Below are 15,831 nucleotides of genomic sequence, written 5' to 3' on the forward strand. Positions count from 1 at the left end.
GACTGTCCTAGAGGGGATGCCAGCAGCGCTTTAGCTCTCACGTGTGTGTCCAGCCTTTCAGTAACAGGACAGCACAGCGAGGTGGCCATGACTCCATCCACAAAGAGCACCAGTGCCTCCTGCTCTGAGGACAGCTGAGGTTTGTATGTAAACTGAATTAAGTGCATTTTTCCAAGCCTCCATCATCCCACAGGCCAGATTCAGCTATCACTGTGTAAATACAATCCATGCACTCATTCCATAGCAGGTGTGTGTTACATGCGTGAGAACCTCAAGACTAAGCCTTTAAGGCTTAGACTTTTTGTAGATCACAGCTACTAATTATCAGTGTTTAATTTTAATGGATCAATATCTATTGTGTTATGAACAACAAAGTAGGGAAAACAACCAGTTCTGTTTTTTCTGATAGTTATTGTCATTCTAAAGCACTGTTCTTTTCTCTTTGGAGTGAACAAACCACAGCAAAAGAAATGGATTTTTTTTTAGAGTCGAAAGTGATGAATCAACTTTTGGATGCAATATGATTGGTTCTTGTCAGTGCTGACTACTGACATGATTTTCTTTATGTGTGAATAGTATAAGTTATGTAAGCACCATGCAACAAAGGTGAATGAGGATGTACTATAACCCCTTACAATTATATAGCAAGCGGAGTGGGTATGATTCACGAACTAAGGCACTAGATGCCACAAACAAATTAAAACCAGAACGTCTGTATCTCTTACAGAGGAATCAAGGACTGAATCCTGCAGATTTAAAAGCATAATTATGTGCAGATGTAACAAAATCAGTTTAATAGTATTTTTTTAAAATGTTGTGGAAAATTCTGATTTGAAGGAATAGAAATTAAAGCCAGGAGAGTTCATTTTGGCGTAAAGCTCTTTCATGTTGCCTAATGTAATTCTGTCTAATCCTATCCCAACCCCCTACTTTGTGAGCACCTTGAAGTACATCTCCAGCTGCAAAGCCCAGGGTATGGCCATGTATCTTAGAGTGATAGATCCATGAAACCAGGAGAACTGGGGTGCTGATTTGGTAAGAAGTGCCCTCACACTTCCAAGTCAGTGAATTTCAGCAGAAGCTGTGTTCTCCAGTGCCTCAGCTACCTCTGCCCAGTTGCAAAGGGACAAGGTACAGTTTGGCTTTGGATAACAACTTTCCAAAGCGTCAGTGCTGTGTTTTACATGAGCCTGAACCAAATAAGAGATTTGAGGAATCAAAGTATATTAAGGGGAATAATTTTCAAAATGAGATAAATGCCACTTTGTTATCCTAAGTATATATTGTATGTGTTTGCAGCAAGAGCTGGACATAGATGTGGTTAAAAACTCTGAAGGAAGATGCCATGACAATATTTTCAGGCCAGTAAAATACAGGAAATATCAAAAATGTTTGGGGAACTCAGGATGATGAGATTAGCATATTAGTTTTATCTATTTGTAGAATTCGGAGAATTTAGGAAAGACTTTGTAGAGCTTCTTGGGGAAAATCAAACCTCTAAACCTCAGGAAATCCCACTGTAGGTTCTCATGAGCTGGACTGCCAGGGCTGTCTGGCAGGAGAGAGTTATTATACATCTGGGAAGAGCATGTGATTAGTTTCCAACTTCATAAAAACAACTAAAAATCTTTCACTTCACTTAATGATTAGGAAACAAAACAACTTCAACTATTAAATTCTTCCTTCGCATTGCTTTCTTATACTAAATTATGAGTAAATTTAACTATATTTTTTGAGAAATAATTTAGGGAAGTCATAGCTATTTGTTACAAAACCCTTTCTTAAACAGAGCGCCCCTGAGAAAACATATTTTCCATTAACTGGAGCAGATATGTATAGCATTATATTGCAAGTTTAATATTTAGTTGATTAAATTAATTTTAGAATAATATGTATTTGTGAATAATATTTTCATCAACAGATACTGATATAATCCTTCAAATTTCTGTCTGTCTAGTGGGTTCATAGTCTGGTCAATCCATTTGTTTGTTTCTTTTTTTATGCACAGCTGTTACCAGCTAACAGAAAAATCAAAAAGTGCCTCTTTGATGATTTAATTTGGTCTGGTCTTGTTTTTCATCAGGACAGCTTCCTCAAATTCAGTACCAAAATTACCCAATTCATACGGTCTTGTGGTCACTGCACACCTTTTGTTACCTTTCATCATGTGACCACATGGATCAAAAGAAATAAGGGATATTTTTCTAGGGTTTTTTGATGAGTCTTGTCAGAACAATGGGTCAAAATCTTTAAACGTTTAAAAATGTATTCTACAGATTGCTTAGTGTCTCTCATCATGTCAGTATGTCAAGTGGCACTCTCCCTATGAAGTCACCTGTGGAGATACAGAGCCCAAACAGCCATCAATGTCCTGTTCAGAAAAGTATTCTGAAATAACTTAAACATGGAAAGTGAAGACAAATGAGGTATTCATGCACTCAGAGCAAAGACACTCAATGGCCCCAAACATTTTTTATCTTCCTTCATTTGCTTATGCTGCTCCCTTTTTGTGTGAAGTTTCCTCATATCTGTGAGATCTTAGTGGGATTCTTTGTGTCAGTAAGAATTCACTACAGCAGAGAAGTATTGCAAAATCTGTTATCCTTCTGGGGGAAAGTGAAAAGAGGGTGTTTTGTCCTGTGTGTTGGGAGCAAAGGGCAGGGCGGGGAAGGGAAATCACCGCTTGCAAAATATCAGGAATTCAGATTTCCTCTTTTGCAATTTCTCTTTTCCAGTTTATTATGTTATTCCATATCTGTACAGTTTTTTGTTATTGTTATTTTCATTGGACTTCTTTTCAATGTAACTTTTCTTGAAAGTTAGAAAGACCGTGTGCCAAATTTTGAATAAAGACAATTCAGTATGGAGCCACTGGATGCTTTACACTAGCTAAAGATCTCAGGTTCAGGTTGCCCTCACTGTTCCACTAAAGCAAGTTTATTTCATTAGGTGGGATTCCCATGTTTCCAGCCAGGCACTGAATCCTCATGTGCTGAAGCAGAATTTAGGGCCTGAAGGGCAGTGGGGATATTTCACAAGCAGGGGTGCATTTGCACCAGCTACTCTCACTTTTTGTGCTGGCAGTGTTCTCAGGTAATGTCACTGGGCACGCATTCTTCCACAGAGAACTGGGAATTGCTATCCTGAAGCTTGTGGGGCCGTAGTAAAATTCAGCTGTCGTACCTTAACAATTTAGCTGCACAGTTTTAAGAGGTTTAAAAATCTAATGGAAGAGATTGTTCAGTTCCCAAAGAAGAAATGGCTTAATAACTTGGGGGTTAATAATGGGTCTGCCATTGGAAGAATGCATGAATGAATGTGACAAAGCCAGAGTGGCATAATTTAGACCAAGGGAAGGGCATAAACAATAATGAATGAGGGAACTTCTCCAAAAGATATACTAGGTTGATGACTATAAGGATTAGAGTTGTATTTTCTAGAAAATTGGCATGAGCAGCAGCTTTTGTGTTGGTTTCCCCACACTGCTCCTTGGCCTTTGTGAACCTCTGCTCTCTGCAGAAGAGGTGTGCCAGCTCTTCTGGGGAACCTGACTAACCTGTTCATGCCTTTGCTCTCACCAGCTGTTTTTTGCCACTCAGGTGGGCTTGAGATCCCAATGTTCTTTAATAGCACTAGTTTTCAAACTAATTAATTTTGGGGGAAAAAAAATGTGTACGAGCTTTGCTTTCTTTATTACCATCAGCACATTCAGTCTCTGGAAACCTATTGCTCTGCATGCAGGATAAGTTCTTTTTCTTCATCAGCACTTCTAAAATATCCTCACTGGTTCTTATCAGAAAACTGGTCCCACATGTCCATTTTAAACAAACAAAACATACTTACACTCTGAGCTGCATCTACATCTTCTGTGCATATGCTGCATTTGTGCACTCTTACATTTGCTTATTTCTCTGTTGCTTAGCAGCTCATATAAAAAACAAATTTAAGACTAGTAAATACAAGGGGCAGGTATTTACTCTATTTTCTGTGTGGGGGGAAGGATCAATAGCTTAGGAACAGTCCAAGAAACAGATTTAGCTCTATAGTATCGATACCTATGTTAGAATACCCACTTACATTCCTCACAGTTTCATAGTAAAAGTAGTCAAAGGTGGTAGTGAGGATTTCTGTACTTGGCTGTACTTCATTGTTTTTCTCTTTTGTATAGGTTTTTTTGTGGGTTTTTTTTGTTTGTTTGTTTGTTTGTTTTTGGTTTTTTTACTGTTTCACAGTGATTTCTGAATAGCTGAATGTTGTGTCTTTTAAAATTGTATTTTAAAATTACATTTGTGGGCAGCTACCAAGAAAAATTCATATCTGCAAGAATTTCTACAGTAGAGTAGTTTGGAAAAATGACTACAACCATTCAAACAGAGACATTTTGTATTCATCCACTTATTAAGCTTTTTTAGCACCTGGCCCAGTTTTTACAATCACAATTTATTTACTGAAAAGTGTCAGAGAGACATGGAGCTGAGTCTTCCATTGTAATGTCTTTAATGAATAGAAGTTCTTGGCAAAACTCAGGCCTGGTTCCTTCAGAGATTCTTATTGTTTCAGTAGACACATTTTGAGTTTTAAATAAACCTTAATACAGAAGATTCAAGCCTCAAATATAGCCCCCTTTTTAAAGCCTCAAATATGGCAAAAATTGTTTGTATTTTACTTGATCACACAGAGTCAAGAGTTACAATCATCCTGAGTCAGGTAATAATCATCCTGATTTTATATATTGGACTCTAATCCCGTGCCAGGTTTGTAGGTTGCTGGTGCTGCCATTCTCAGCATGCTCCCCTGCAGCCAGATGCTCTTTGCTCCAGTGGCAGCTCTGACAAACTATTCAGGCTTTCCTCACAGTTCTGTTATTTTAGCTCTTAGAAAGAATGTAACACTGTGAACTAAAACACTTCATTGCACACAGGATGACCTTGTTAAATTCTTCTGAACCTTTGCTCTCATGAGACTCTCAAAATTATTTTTGTTTTTCAGATGTTACAAGACACAAAGTCATGTATTTTTTTTTTGTTTGTTTCTTGGCTCTCCTTCTTTGCAGCTTTTTGGTTAAAAGCTACTAATTTGTATAAATATCATGATACATTTTATAGTGTCTATACTGGTCCAATTTTCTATAGCCTATTACAACTGTAAACATCTCTCCAATTTCTCACGTGCATCTTTTTCTTTAACAAAAAACACCCAAACCCAACAGCATGTTAAACAAACATGTCACAACCTTGACCTTTGATAATATTTCATCTCCATTTCTATCAGATGTCAACAGATTAAAAGAATCTTTACTACCTTCCTCACATTTGATCTCATCTCATCTTATCTCTTATTGAGATGATAAGTTGCAGTGGGTCTTTTGTTCTACTTTAGGCTGTAATCTTCATTCTTCAGAACAGCCTTATTCATTTCCTCAAGTTTTCCAGGAAAAACTAAATCAATGGAACACTCAAAAGAAAATTTTATTTATGAAAATGGCATTTTTTTGGGTAGAGAAGAAATATTAGTGAAATTTTGTCAAATTTGGCAGCATCAGCCAAAATAAAAAGATATGTTAATTTTGTTTTCACAATCACAAAATGGTCATCTCTTCTCTCTAAGTAATAGTACACTAAGTTTTTGGGACCAAGACAAGTTGGCAAACACAATTCAGTCTCTGAGAATGGGGTTCTGAATACAATTTAATAAGAGCTAATGGTAATAGGTAATATTAAAAATAAGGCAAAAGAAATGTAATTCAGGTCCCTGAGGCACTCATCTGAGCAGTGAGAGCCCTAGTTGTTACTTTTTACATGCAAACTTTATGTGCTGAAGTCAGTAGCTGCAGTAGCCATAATCCGAAAGGGGCAGCTGAAAAACAGCACCAGTACCTATTTCCAGCCCTCTGTTTAAGGCCAGATTTGCTAAGTTGGAGGATGTGTGGGATTCATCCCCTCCCTGCAGAGCCCCCTTGATTCCTTCCAAATGCTTCCTTCTGCCCCCCATGAGCTGTTTGCTCAGCAGCACAGCAGGCACCAGCAGTGCACAGAAAACACCCTGGCCAAGGCAGCCTCACGGGCTGTGAGATGTAGGATATTCCTCTCAGGTGCAGAAAAACAGGCTTGAGCCCTGATGGTCTACTGACAGGCTGGATACCCTAGGCAGCCTCCAGTTCCAGGAAGGATTGGTGCAGGTGCTTCTGGCCTGCTGTCATCTCTTCAAAGAATGCCTGCAGGCATTTCCCCAGCAGATACTTCTGTGGTCTGCATCCCACAGAGAGGAAGGTCTTGGACAGTACAGCCACCTTGGACACCAGGGGTTGATGTTTAGCATGGTGGCATGAACTGGCACCTTCCTGCTGTGGGCCAACTCTGGGCACCTCTCTCTTCAAAACACACAGAGATTTTTGTATTGACATCCTGATGCAGCTCATTCTTGCTGTAAACACCAGGTGTTGAACCTGGCAGATTAGATTGTACACCAACACTGTATCTAAGCTAGGGATGCTTATGTTTTGCTTTGGATTTCTCCTCTACCTTTTATATTGATCTTAGCTCAGGATGCCCAGAATATAGATTGAAATTGTAATGACTAATTTACACATAATCATCCAATTGGTTGTGTTTTCCCACCACACAGACTCATGTACAAGATTAATATATCTCCTAATGATGAAGTTCCCTATAGTTTTGTAATTCATGCTGCAATTTACCATATGTTGTTTATACTTAGATGCCTATGACAGCTAAACTTTAGGTTATCAGAGAAACACTGAAAAAAATGGAGTGTATGAATTAACAGCTATTCATTGACTTCCTGATTAATTAAAGCTTACCGACACATCTTCTTGCAAATGAATCCCTTTTTACCTACTGATTAGCTTTGACCTGACTCTTCCACAACAACAAATCCATCATGCACTTTGACGTTATAAGTAGATATGTAGGATATTAACATTCTTATTGTGTACATGATTTCTGGTTAAAAAAAGCAAGCTTTAAACTGAAGAATAAAATTTCTTTAAAAAAAATATGATAAGCAGTATTTTTTCCAGTACCAGTGTAATCTGAGTGACAGCATCATCCTCTATTTTTCATATAACTTTTTTAAAAGTTTTTTAACGATTGAAGCCAGTGGCAAAACTGGAATAGACTCAGAGGTGTTACTGACTTTAGCACAAGTTTCCGTCCCCAGTGAAACTTGATTTTATTTTATTTATTTGCATACACAAGAAAAAAGAGACAGAATTTGCTGAGACATGCCGCTCCAGAAATTCCAGTGAGGGACATCATGAAAACAAGATCTAAACCAGCTGTTTGATAACCACACACAGAAACCTAAAGTCACCCCACTTTCTCCAGGCATAGCCTTATCATCCAAAGGCAGAGATATCTGCGAAAACTTTACAAGTTACAGTCCAGCAAGATTCCTGTGGGCATGCAAATTTGGAAATGGGACAGAGAGAACAGTAGAAGGAGGATGCGTGCTCACCTAGCAAGACATTTTGAGAGCTGGTTTCCCCCCTAAGCCTCATAGCATATGTCTAGGCAACACATCACAGACAAGAGTTTTCTTTGGCCAAGAGTAAGAAAAGTACTTGGGCCCCATGTTTCTCTGCCTCAACACTGTAACCTGTAGTCCCTTCCCTCACCTCTTCACCTCCCTATTCATGATCCTCTTTGTCCCTTCCATTTGCCCAATGTGGGCAGCATTGAAGCTACAAAAGTTATGGCGCACAGGAAGAAGCTCAAGGAACACTAGCAAATCTGCAAGGAGATGGTGTGAGGACAGGACAGAGCAGAGACCAAGACAGCCACCCTGGTATCTTTCAGGGGGAAACTGCAGGGGGTCTCTTTGAGGGTCAGGGAGGGATTTCCTCCTCCAATCTGCTCTGTGCCCATCACTGCCCCCAAGCTTTTCTTGCAGGTGGCACTGAGCTATAAGCTTCCCAAACAGAAAGGCAGAATGATAAAATGACAGAATATCTTGAGCTGGAAGAGAGCCATTAGGATCATCAAGTCCAACTCTCTGTTTCTCACAGAACTAGATAAACAGGGAGTTTCACTGAAAGCATTGTCCAGATGCTCCTTGAATTCTGAGAGGCTTGACATAGTGACCACTTCCCTGGGGAGGCTGTTCCAGGGACTAGTCCTCCAGTGAAGAGCCTTTTCCTAATAGCCATCCTGAGATTTCCAGTGCAGCTTCATTCCGCTTGGTTGTGTCCTGCAGCTCACCCTTCAGGGAGAGGAGATCAGCACCTCCAATACCCCCCCAAGAGGAAGGTGTACCCTGCTGTGAAGTCTCCCCTCAGCCTTCTCCAAGCTGAGCAAGCCATCTGACCTTGGCTTCTCCTCACCAGACTTGCCCTTGAGACCTTTCTCCATGAGGGTGACCCTGCTCTGGTTATACGTCAATAGTTTGATGTCTGTCCTATAATGCGGCACCCAAAGCTGCACTAGCACCTGCTGAAATTGAAATTATGGTTAGTAACTCCCCAGGTATGTAGCCTTATAGATCTCTCTATAAGGCTTCTTTATCCTCAAGGATATGAGGAATGAGCTCCTCCTCATTAGATAATGTCAGCAAAAGTACTTTAATGTTGTATATTAAGTATAAAGTCATTTTATGTAGGCTTGACTTCTCTGTCCAGATCATTTGCAAAAATACTAAAGAGCATCAGCCTTAACACTGAGCCATGGGCCACCCACTGATGACTGTCCACCAGCCTGACATAACCCTGCTTACCATAACACCACTACCTTGTTGTTCTCCCAGTGTTTTATGGACATGTCTAGCCCTGTGCAAGACAGCTTGTCCAGAAGGCTATGGTGAGAGATAGGAGAGAAAGTTTTGCTAAATCAAAAACCTCAGAACTACTGGTTTAACTTTAAATTAAATGGCTGATCTTTGTCATGAAAGAAAATTAAGTTGGTTAAGTAAGAATTCCTGCTCATGAGCCTGTGCTGGCTATGACCAAAGGCTGCCTTGTTTCTCAAGTGATTTTCAGTAACTCCCAGAATAACATTCTGTGTAGTTTCACCAGGCACAGAAGTGAGACTGGCAGGCTTGTGGTTACCAGCATCTTCCCTCTTAACCTTCTTGACAGTAAGGATATTTGACAGTTTTCAGCCAGCTATGTCCTATCTAGGCTCTAAAGGCCATTGCAAAATAATGTAGGGAGGTCTAACAAAGCTGTCCTGCCTTTTTAGTACCCTGGGACGAACACCATCAGAGCCCATAGACCAATGTGCCCCAGATGGAGCAGGTGAAGGTGTCTGTTTTGCACTGGACCAATGAAAAATTGTCTGCAGATATTGGAAGTCCTAGCAACAGGATTGCAATTGTTGTGTCACTGTTGTGACAGGGATGGGACCATTAGGCATCTCTCTTCAACGTTGCTGTAAAAAGAATTTCCACTGCTGACTAACAGCAGTGGTTATTCTGCTTGTGGTACTATTGCAGACTTGGGACAATTTGTGTCACAGAAGCAGCTGAAAACCTCACACAGCAAATATTGAGGCTGCAGAAGGGAGCAGGGGAGAGTCTGGGGGGAGCAGGACGTGTCTCTGCTGGCTCCCCAACAGCTTTGAAGGAGATCACAGATTGCACACAGGGTGGGCCTCTAAATGTGCAAGAAAAATTAAAAAGTTAAGCTTAATCAAACTCCTTTAGCAATAAATGAACTCCCTTATTCCCAGTTCTGGCAATTTAAAAAAAACTTAAAAGCCTCCCTTTCCATTTGAGAAGGATTAGGGAGAGACAGAGTTTGTTCATTCTTAGTTCTCTCAAGTTTTTGGGATAGCAGAGTTTTCTTGCATTATTCATTGACACATACCAAGTTTAGAATGTGTCTTTGTACCTCCCTTAACCTGTTTCTTACTAACTGATGGAAGAGAATGTTAAGAATACCTTGAGTGCTTATGAACAAAGATTCTAAGATCCATTCTGGTAACTGGAAATATATTTAACTGTAGCTTCAGGGCATATTGTGTTTTTGCTACACTTTGTTTTCTGTGTGTTTTAGTTTTACTGGATGTGTGTTATAAAAATGCCTCCATGACCCCTTTTCCATTTCACTTACTCAGAACAGATTTTTCTCTGTTATTGGGACATCTGGTGTAAAATAGATACTTGTTTTTCATTCATATACAATAGTCATTCTTAATACAGTGCCATCCTTAACAGTCTGTGTGCCAAAACCAGGCATCATTGATTTTATGATTTTTTCTTCAAAAGTAAGTTTACTGTGAATTAAAGTACAGTGTGTGCCCTTCTTCACAGATATCTGATCAGCTATTCCTTTTCTATTAGCCTGCTTTAATTATGAGACACATTTCACATGCATTATTTGAATTGCTTTTGTGATATTGATACTAGGTCAGATGCACGTGTAGCCAAAATAGTAGTCATATAAATGAAAATATTCACTATTATTTCTGCATCATCAGAGCCAAGAACAGGCTCCACCTCGTTTCAGCTCATTCCAGTTAGTTTTAATTTTTCTGAAAGTATATCTACATGAAGAAAAATTATAATGAACAAACAACCTTCAAGCACAGAAAATAGTAAGCTAATAACTGGATTTATCAAAAGGCAGAGACAATCATAATGTTTTGTTTAGTTCTTATATTGATTTTTTTCCACTTGAATTAACATAGTTGATATTGTCTCATAATCCATAATATGGTTTATTTAATGCAAGTGCTCTCTAAGAGATAGAGTGTCAGGAAGAGACTGCAAATGTAATCTCATAGATTGGGGGTAAGAATGATCTTAATCTAATTGGATCCTAAGTCTCTTCTCCTGTAGCTAAAGAAAAGGCACCATAATATTGCTTTATTTGATTGCAAGGTCTTTGGAATCTTCCTCTGTGTTTGTATGCTGTCTAGTGCCATGGAGATTTCTCCTCAGTTAAGGCCTGTGGGTGCTGCTGCAATATAGAAAAATGAGAAGAAGGGGAGTGAAATGATATAGGAAGTTTCTATAGACATTCTGTATGCAAAAATAATGTTCTCTGTTTCTAGCAAACAAATAATCCAGGTGAGAATATAGACATTTTCTCAGAAAAAATTAGTGCAGAGGAGTAATCATCCTTATGTCTGGTCTTGCTTTAGGAGGGAACTAAAACAAAATTAGGCTGAGAAACTTGCTTTTAGCTGAGGAGACTCCAGGAACATATTTATGGTGTGAGCTTGCCCTTTAGTCTAAAAAGCAATAAACAACCATCATGAAAAACAGCAGCATCAAGAAGGGTTTAAAGGCTGGAATTTATTAGAACTATGTTTCCTCATACCTAGTATTAAATTTTGTCCATTGAAAGTTCATTTAATTTCCTTGTTGGACACAATGAGAATTGGTCTCAAAAAAAACCACCTGTCTCATCCTCGTGTCCTGTTTGGCAGTTCCCTGCAGAGCTAAACCTCACGGACACGGGGAAACGTTCATCTGCAAGGGATGAAGCAAACAGGACCACAGTAAATTTGTTCAGTTTCTTTGAGAAAGTGAATGGGGGAACCAGAGCCCTGTGAACAAGGTTCAAGATTTCAAAATAGAATACTTGGAAATATACTTGTCGGCACCCTACTCTTGCTCCTGGATTTCCTGTGTCGCTCTGCCTGAAACCAGCCTTAAGAGCCCCATGGGCCAGAGACCTGAGCCAAGCATGGTGAGACAGCACAGCCAAGCAGCAAGGCTTCCACTTCCAGAGTCCCCTTGACACCTAAAAGGGCTCCTCTCCTAACGAAGATCCCATGAAAAAAGAAACATTTGACTTCTCTTTGCTCTAAGCAGACTTGAATAATCTTTTCAGGCAAGCCACACCACCAACTTTATTGAAACTTCCCTTGCATTTCACAGTCTGCTCCCCCCAGGGGGCCTGAAGGAGCTCTCCAAAATCCACAGTGGGTGTGTGTCTGACTGCTTTAAAATTGGATTTGTTTTCACTCGCCAGCTTGCACTTCAATCCACACAGTAGGATCCCCTCCACTTTATTTCATGTCATCTGTGGGTTGGACTTAGGACAGCTGGAAAGGAGTGCCCCAGCAGCTTCTCAGGCTGCAAATCACCTTTTGCCCAAATAAATAAATAGTTCAATCATATTTATCACAGGGCCTTGTACAGAGCAAGAAAGAGATGGGTTATTTTCCTCACACAGAGCCCCTCCAAATGCAAAGGCAATGTCACAGAGTCGTCCTCTGACACCTAGTTTACATTTTCATTCCACGGGGTATGAAAATTCTCCTCCTTGCCATGCCCCTGTTGGATAGGGAGTCGATGTTTGATTTCCTCTTCACAGTCAGGAAAGCTGGCACAGCTGGTATGAGACAGCGCTGCACAGCTCTCAGCGGTTTCGGGAGAGCAAAAAATTGTAGTTGTAGAAATGTTTCTTGGCAGGGAGCTCTGCAGAACATTTAGTCCAACCTCCCGCTCTAAGTAGGACTGTTTCCAGCCCAGGATCAGCTGTAAAGACTAAATAACCACTGAGATCAGGAAAAATTCTTCAAGATGTTATAAAACATCAACAATCTATCATTTTGGACTACTGGGGTTTTTCCCCTAAATAACAGATATTTGTTTTAAAAATGCAGTGGAAAAAAAAAAATCAGTCCTTATTTTGCTACCATGCCTCAGAGAATTTATCAAATGTTATTACATGGTAGATTAAACCCTGTTTATTTTTTCTGTGAATAAACTTAGAGACGTGTAGAAGCAACTTTAGCAACCTCCTATAACCTGAACATATAATCTCTCCTAACCCCAAACTTCATGCCAGGTTTAGAGGTGTGAACAGTGAGAATCACTGTAGAACAAAACTCTTCTCAGCTTAATGCAATATAACAGCTAATAATTTTCACTACTCACTTTTTTCTTCCAATGCTGCTTTAGTCAGTTATAAGCAACATGTACTTTCAGACCAAAAGACTCACAGCAGGTTCCACACTGACTGTGAAATATTTATTTTCTTGAGGAATTCCTTGAGCATTTCATAAAAATAAATCATTGAACATGGAGTTACTGTAAAGCAATCATAACCCAGATCTGAAGTGAGCAGTGCTGGGAATAGGTATCAGGAAAAGGGCTGATACATTACATTATCTAAGACACAGACTTGTTGCCCATAAATATATTTTTTGCTGTCAGTGAGATATCTGGAATTGTTTGTCAGTCCTCTGCAGCCCTGCTGAACATGCCCTTCACCCTTTCTCACCCCAAGTAGCTTGAAGCCAAAGGACTGTTTAACAAATTGCCTATTGCTCCTTTGAGAAATCAGGAATAATGATAGCAGTGGAGGGGCAGCCAGGGTCGTATTAGAGGTGGCAAGGTCAAGGAGACTGCTCCCTTCACTGGACAGCTGACGTCCTGAAACACTAACAGAGAAGGTATTTCCATTAACCACAAGGAAGATAAAGTAGATCTGACTTTTTGACAGCCATGCAGCTGTGACAACAGGAGTGAAGAAAGCCAGAAACTGCCTGGACATATGGATGCAGTGCAGATGCACAAGTCTTCAGATATATAAAATGTGTCAAGAGGATTTTTGCTGTTCTAGACCTTAAATTTGCTCAGGTACTCTTGTCTAGCTGTGTGTAACCACAGCACTCTGCCTTCTCCTGCACTTTTTCATCACCTGTGAGACAAAATCTTTCCATTCACCTGAGAGGCTTTTGTCTTACAGTTATCCCACGTATCTTTGGAAAGAGTGACTACCTGGGCAGATTTAGCTCTATTCAGAATCCAAGGCATTCTTCATAATTGCTGGTTGTTAGAAAGACAACCTGTTGCTCCATGTGTGGCAGCACCTTTACTTATTGACCAATCCTTGTTCAAAGCTGTTTTAGACTGGGTTTGCACTGTTAACACTGTGCAAGTCAATGAAGCTTCCTGTGCCTCCATTTGGGAGTTTTGGTGAATTCACTGTAGGCGGTCCTCATTTATACTGCAATTACAATGTGCCTCAGTCATGATTGTAAAATAGTACATTTTTGGTTGCTTAGATAATTTACATATTATCATTTTCAACTTCTAGAAAGCAAAAGAGACAACACAAAATAATTTATGGAAATACATAAGGGTGAAAACTGTGACAAATTATAATTTTTGAGACTGCAATCTGCTTACCTGCAGCTTTCTGTGCAGTCTACCTGATCAAGGGATGTTTCTGCACTTAGAAGGAGATAGAACTTCCTTTCATAAACAAGCATGAGAAAGTGCACAGGAAATGGAACCCAATTAAATTTTATGGCTGTTACATAATGCTGAAGCCTACAGTAAGCTGACTAATAAATTACCAAGCCAAATAGTACAAAGTATCATACAAATAAATGACGTCTCCTGCTGGATTCAGAAATGGTAGAACATTAACCATCAATAGTCCCAATATAAAGTTGTGCCAGAAGTAACCCTCAAATACCAAGAATATGAACGAGGAAATTCACAGTCTAGTGTCTGATTTTTGAGACATGCTAAAAAAACCCAAAAGATTGCATGAATTTGACTACCCTCTGTTCTTTTGAAAATTGAAATTTGTAAAAAAAGAGGAACAGACATTGCAAGGGGAAACTTTGTCACACTTGCAGTGACATAATTTCCAAAGCTCAACACACAAGGACTGCACATCTTATGGGCAGGAACATGCAGGACTTTTACAAAGTTGAATTTCTCACTGCATAATTAACCATAAATGCCTGATCCACAGAAAATATTCACTCAACAGGTCCAGTTTGCTCCTGGTAGACATCTTTAATTTTCTGCCAATTCTTATTGGCCTTCCTTCTCCAACTTTTTCATGACATGAGAAGACAAAGATAAAAGAGAGAGAAAGAAGAGATACAGCAAATGAGAAGTAATAAAATGTTTAAAACTGAATGTCAAAACAAAATACGGCATTTTCTTTAAAAAGTTTCCTGAAAAAAGTGCATCTTCTCTGTCACTATACCATATTTCCAAAATTAATTTCCTTTCAAAACATTTAGAAAGTATTTTGACACATTCATTGTAGGTTTTTTTGCATGAGTTTGGAACAACTTTAGCTTCCATCTGTACCACACTGAATAGTGGAATATTAAAAATAAAATTAAATGTTAAATCCCATGAGTATGAACCATGAGATATCCTGGCCATAAGAGATGATGGGCCTTTGTCACATCAATGTTGGATTGAACTATAATATGTCTTCAATAGGAAATAGAGACCTGAAGAAAGAGGCAAGAACAGACTTTCAGCATTTATGCAGTATCAAAATTTAGTTCTCATCTTCTTTTTCCAGATAAGAAGAAAATCAAAGCACACAGCTGCTATAACCTTTACTATTTTACACAGATCTTGTGACAAATATCTTTGCATTTTTCCCCTCTCAGCCATTTTTACAAGAATGTTCTACAGTGGAGAAGTTCTTATAATATTAAGGGAGATGTGCTACAAACAGATAAATTGCCTTAAAATTATATTTTATTGTTGCTGGAAATAAGACACTGTCTATTCTGAGAATTTATGGAATGCAAATTGATTTCTGGGGTTTAAACTTCTTTAAAAAATTGAATAGCATTTAAATCCAGTTTCAGTCTGATGGATTTTTCTTTGTTTTTTAGCTGAAATTTCTGATTCACTAATTTCTGATTTTCCTCTACCTTTAATAATGTTTCAACTAAGAAATCATAAAACTGTTGGGGGCATATCCTTCACTATTGTGAAATGCCCTGGCATGGCTCCCTATCATCTACAGGACATACTAAGATATTTATAATAAGAATTTAAAGGGGTCCAGAAAATGACTTGAACACTGACCTATGTTTCTTGTGCTATTTAATCACTTGCAAGACTTTTGAAGGGGCCTTGTCCTGAACCACT

The 15,831-nt window shown here is 39.1% G+C and overlaps 1 long non-coding RNA gene across 1 annotated transcript in view; it reads right to left on the reverse strand.

The window, feature by feature from the left end:
* The window catches only part of LOC135291185 (uncharacterized), a 43,241-nt gene extending 29,101 nt beyond the window's left edge, over positions 1 to 14,140 (reverse strand). Inside the window, exon 1 of the long non-coding RNA XR_010354052.1 lies at positions 14,104 to 14,140. This is a non-coding gene — a long non-coding RNA (uncharacterized LOC135291185). The remainder of the gene's footprint in view (positions 1 to 14,103) is intronic.
* Positions 14,141 to 15,831: the final 1,691 nt, after the last annotated feature.

Source organism: Passer domesticus, chromosome Z (assembly GCF_036417665.1).
Source record: "Passer domesticus isolate bPasDom1 chromosome Z, bPasDom1.hap1, whole genome shotgun sequence".
NCBI lineage: Eukaryota > Metazoa > Chordata > Aves > Passeriformes > Passeridae > Passer > Passer domesticus.